Below are 6,000 nucleotides of genomic sequence, written 5' to 3' on the forward strand. Positions count from 1 at the left end.
GTCCCAGTGATGAATTTTGCTCAGGGCCCAGGCTCTTTCCTAGAAGCTGCTCTGTATTTGGTGTTAAATTTCCTTCCCTACTCTGGGCTTCTTCCAAAACATTTCAGCCATGTATTTAAAATTTCCAATTCCATTTTAGCCCTATAAGTTCTCTAGACAATTGGGGGATACATGGCAGTGATGAATAACAGAAAGAGTATGACCTTTGAAGATTGGAAGGAAAAGTCCTTCTGTGGAGACTAGCAGTGCTCACTTTTTAATTTAATCTTAATTTTGGGCAAGTCACTTTGTCTCAGTTTTCTCATTTCTCAAGTGGAAGTATGTTAGAATCTTACAAGATTGTGGGGGAACTGATTAAGATCATTATATGTGAAGGTTCACAATAGATTGTAAAGTATAGGGCAAGTGCTGTGGTTTGGATAGGTGACCCTCAAAGTCCCATGTGTTAAAGGTTTGTTCACTAGCCTGTGGTGCTACTGGGAGGTAGTGGAACCTTTTTAGAAATAAAGCCTAGTGGAAGGAGGTTAGGTCACTGGAGTATGTCCTTGAAGGGAATATTGGGACCCCAGCCACTTCCTGTTTCTCCCTTTTGCTTCCTGGCTGCCATGAGGTGAGCAACTTCTTCCCTACACTCCTGTCATGATGAACTGTGTTGCCACAGGCAAAAAGCAGCAGGGCCAAATGACAATAGACTAAAACCTCAGAAACCATGAACTGAAATAAACTTTTCCCCTTATTAAGATGCTTATCTTAGGTATTTTGTCACAGTGATGGAAAGCAGAGTAATATAGCAAATGTCAACTTCCAATTTGGTGAGTTTGGGTGGGAGAATAGGGCACTCTTGTCTCTACTATTGCTCTTCAGCTTGGGCCTTTGGCTATGTCCTTCCTATGAGGCAAGGAGTTCATGAGCTTATGCAGAACCTATGCAATATCTAAACCTTTCTTCTAGTACAGTTGACTCTGTAATTCATGCCCATATGGCTTCAGCCTAGTTTCAGCACCTGTGTGAACCTTTTCCTCTCATGCAGCCTTTTCAAGGGAATATTGTACTGCTGGTGTATACCCTCAGGCCTAAGGATTAGATGAATACAGAAGTTTGGATGGAATTTAGAAGTACTGAGGTGTCCATATGTGCACTTGTGAGGTTTTCTGCAAAATGAGACTTAGCCAGGATGAGAAGAGAAGAGGATTGGGCCAGGGATCTGGAAGAGTGTGAGGATTCTAAATTTGAACCTGGAATTCCTGATCATTATGGTATGTGTGTGTGTGTTTGTGTGTGTGTGTGTGTGTGTGTGTGTGTGTGTGTGTGTGTGTGTGTTTGAGTATGTATGTATGTAGGTAGGTAGGTAGGCAGGCAGGCAGGTGGAACATACTTTACTCAACAGCTTGGTTTAAAACTTCTCATTTTTTAGATATATGGTATATGGGTCTCTATTTGAATTTTTTTCCTGGTCCCACAAATGAGTAGGCTGGGCCTGCCTCTCTTCCCATTCCACAGGATAGAGGCCAACTCTGATTCAGAGTTGCTGCATGTGTACTAAATGAAATGATCCAGGTATGGGAATAGCAGAAGAAATCCTTTATTTCTATTCTCCATTACCCTCTCTACATTCTCATTTCTATATCTTTTTATTATGTGTTTTTGTCTAATGCTTATTGTTAGTTTATATGCATGTATATTTTTTTGCTTTTAAAAATACTTATGTATTTTTGAAGTGCAATATAGAATCATTAAAATGCACATATAATAAATGTGAAGTTCAATCTATTTTCATCTGATCAAGAAACAGAATATTATTAGCATCCCAGAATCCCCCTCTGTGCTCCTTCCTAATAATTACCATTTCCCAAAAGGTAATCATTATCTTAACTTTAAATAGCATAGATTTTTGCCTTTTAAAAATAGAATTATCTATGTATACTCTTTGGTACCTGGCTTGTTTTGCTATATACATTGTATTTATGAGAATCATCCATTTTGTTGCCTGTTTTTGAACTTTATGTGCAAGGATTTATGTACATGTATTTTTTGTGTTTGAATTTTCTGTCTAAATTATTTTTGAGATACATCTGTGCCACTGTATGAATCAGAAATGCATTCGTTTTTTTTATTGGTTGTTCAAAACATTACAAAGCTCTTGACATATCATATTTCATACATTCGATTCAAGTGGGTTATGAACTCCCATTTTTACCCCAAATACAGATTGCAGAATCACATCGGTTATACATCCACATTTTTATATAATGCCATATTAGTGACTGTTGTATTCTGCTACCTTTCCTATCTTCTACTATCCCCCCTCCCCTTCCCTACCCTCCCATCTTCTCTCTCTACCCCATCTACTGTAATTCATTTCTCTCCTTGTTTATTTTCCCATTCCCCTCACAACCTCTTATATGTAATTTTGTATAACAATGAGGGTCTCCTTCCATTTCCATGCAATTTCCCTTTTCTCTCCCTTTCCCTCCCACCTCATGTCTCTGTTTAATGTTAATCTTTTCCTCCTGCTCTTCCTCCCTGCTCTGTTCTTCGTTGCTCTCATTATATCAAAGAAGACATTTGGCATTTGTTTTTTAGGGATTGGCTAGCTTCACTTAGCATAATCTGCTCTAGTGCCATCCATTTCCCTGCAAATTCCATGATTTTGTCATTTTTTAGTGCTGCATAATACTCCATGGTATATAGATGCCACTTTTTTTAATCCATTCATCTATTGAAGGGCATCTGGGTTGGTTACACAGTCTAGCTATTGTGAATTGTGCTGCTATGAACATCGATGTGGCAGTATCCCTGTAGTACGCTCTTTTAAGGTCTTCAGGGAATAGTCCGAGAAGGGCAATAGCTGGGTCAAATGGTGGTTCCATTCCCAGCTTTCCCAGGAATCTCCATACTGCTTTCCAAATTGGCTGCACCAATTTGCAGTCACACCAGCAATGTACAAGTGTACCCTTTTCCCCACATCCTCACCAGCACTTGTTGTTTGACTTCGTAGTGGCTGCCAATCTTACTGGAGTGAGATGGTATCTTAGGGTGGTTTTGATTTGCATTTTCTGACTGCTAGAGATGGTGAGCATTTTTTCATGTACTTATTGATTGATTGTATGTCCTCCTCTGAGAAGTGTCTGTTCAGGTCCTTGGCCCATTTGTTGATTGGGTTATTTGTTAACTTATTGTCTAATTTTTTGAGTTCTTTGTATACTCTGGATATTAGGGCTATATATTCACCAATTGATGGATATTTGGGTTTCTGGATTCTCGATATTATAAAGTAATATTGCTTTGTGAACATTATCAGGTGTTTTATGGTGAATACATGTATGTCTCTATGTAGGGTACATACTGAGGAGGATTGCTGGGTCATAACACAATGCATATGTTTATAGTTTTCCAAGTGGTTACATCATTGTACACTTTCACCAACAGTTTATGAGGGTTCCAGTTACTCCACATCCTTGGCATTACTTTTTTTAATTAAAAAAAAATTTTTAGTCATTTTTTTGAGCTGGGGTTGTGGCTCAAGCAGTAGCGCTCACCTGGCTTGCGTGCAGCCCGGGTTCGATCCTCAGCACCACATACAAACAAAGATGTTGTGTCCGTGGAAAACTAAAAAATAAATATTAAAAAATTCTCTCTCTCTCTCTCTCTCAAAATAATTTTTTTAGTCATTTTAGAAGGTGTGTTAGTCAACTTTCATTGCTCTGACCAAATACCTGAGAAAAGCAGCTTAAGGGAGGAAAAATTTATTTTGACTTATGCTTTCAGAGATTCATAGTCAGGTGGCTCCATTGCTTTGGATGACAGAAGGGAGGAGGGATAGAAAGGGAGGTAGGGGAGAGGGGGCAGAACAAGGGGGAAGGAGAAGAGAGGAAGCTGGTATAACATATACTCTTCTGTATATGCCCCCAGTGACCTACATTCTCCAACTTGACAATCATCATCTATAATTTTCACCACCTCCTAATAGTCCATTAAATTATGAACTCATTAATGGAATAATCCATTTATAAGATTAGAGCCCTTGTGAGACATTCATTTCCAAAAGCCCTACCTCTAAACATTGCTGGAGTGGGGACCAAGCCTTCTATACATGAGCCTTTGGGGGGCATTCCAGATCTAAACTATAACAAAAAGTGTGTATAAGCAGTGTATTGTGGCTTTAATTTGAATTTCTCTGATGACTAATGAAATTGGCTATTTGGACTTTTGAATATCTTTTATTTTTCAATCTTACATATTTAAAACAATATATACTTTATATATTTTTTAATTGTTGATGGACCTTTATTTTATTCATTTATTTAAATGTGGTGCTAAGAATCGAATCCACTGCCTCACACATATGAGGCAAGCTATAACACTGAGCTACAACCCCAGCCCTAAAAATAAATGATATTTTTACATACCATATTAAAATGTGTATGGTATGGCCAGACAATGGAATTAAACAGATTAATGGAAATGATTAGACTAGAGGTATGGTAACATGGATAATTCTAAAAAATATATTGAGCAAAACAAAAAAAAAAAAAAAGAAAGTTGCAGGGTATTTCTAGTAGAGTCATTTTTATAAACTTTTAAACATGCTAAAAACCAATGATATATATGTCTATATATCTCCATATCCTATATATGGATATCATCTTTTATTAAGTATATGTTCAGTCTTTTATCTATTTTTCTTTTGCTTATTGATTTGTGGGAATCCTTTTAATATTGTGGCTATGAGGCTCCCTCTCATTGGTTACATTTTGTCCCTCTGCATTGGTTACCTTTCATCCGCTTCATGGTGTTTATTGTGTTTCTAGAAGTTAGTGCATTATTTGTTTTTATTTATGAATAGTGCTTTAAGTATTGTACTTAAGAAATCTTTATTCCAATATTCAGTAAGCTTCTTTTAAAATATTTTGTTTTATATTTCTCACTTAGGCCTGAATTCATCTAGAATTGTTTTTTTTTTTTTTTTAACGAATGAGATGGAGGTGAAAGCACAGTATTTTCCGTGTGTGACTCAGCTCAATTTATTGAAAAGATGATCCGTTGCTTGTGGTAATGTACTTTTATTATTGCCATAAATCAGAATACTACCTTCTAGTTAACAGTTTGTCTTTTGGTGCTACTATTACTACATAGCTTTAACTACTGTAGCTTTATAAAAGGTCTGCAATGTAAATCTCTCAGTTTTGTTTTTTCAAGATTGCTGTGGATATTCTTGACCTTTTGCATTTCTATATGAACTCATCAATTTCAGGGGGAAAACCTGCCAGAATTTTTTATTAGAACTTTTAAATCTATAGTTTAATTTGGGAAAATTGAGATCCTTACACCTCAAAGCTTTCAAATCCATGAATGTAACATATCCCTCCCTTTGTTGAGTTCTTAAATTTTTGTTCATTGAAATTTTTAGTTTTCAGTGGATTTCTACACATCTTCTGTTGAATTTATATTGCTAGATATTTAATATTTCTTGATATATTTGCTAACTGAATCTTTAAAACTATTTGATTTTCTAATTGTCTATAGTATATGGAGATAAAACTGACTTTTATATAATGATTTTGTTTTTGACAAACCTGTTACATTTATTTATTGATTCTAATGTATATTCATTTGGATTTTCTATCTATATAATTATATCATCTATTAAAAATCAGTTTTTCTCTTTCTAATCCTTATGCCTTTATTTTACTTGCCTTATTGCATTGATTAGGATCTCTAATACCATACTGAATGTAAATGTGACAGTGGGTATCTTGACTTTTTCCTTAGGAAGAAAGTTTATAACATTTCACTATGGAGTTAGGATGTTTATTGTAGGCTTGACTGGGCTGCAGTATGTATTTTGAAACTCAATCAGTGGTTATTGGCTTAGAGTCTCTTCATAGGGTGCCATGGCAACTGATTTTTCCAGTGCAGGTAATCTGTCAAAAGAGAGAGAGACAAACACACACACACACAACAGCTAGCCATAATGCCTCTTGTGACCTAATCTCTGAA

This window comes from Spermophilus citellus (assembly GCF_964194105.1).
Source record: "Spermophilus citellus genome assembly, chromosome: 2".
NCBI classification, from domain to species: domain Eukaryota; kingdom Metazoa; phylum Chordata; class Mammalia; order Rodentia; family Sciuridae; genus Spermophilus; species Spermophilus citellus.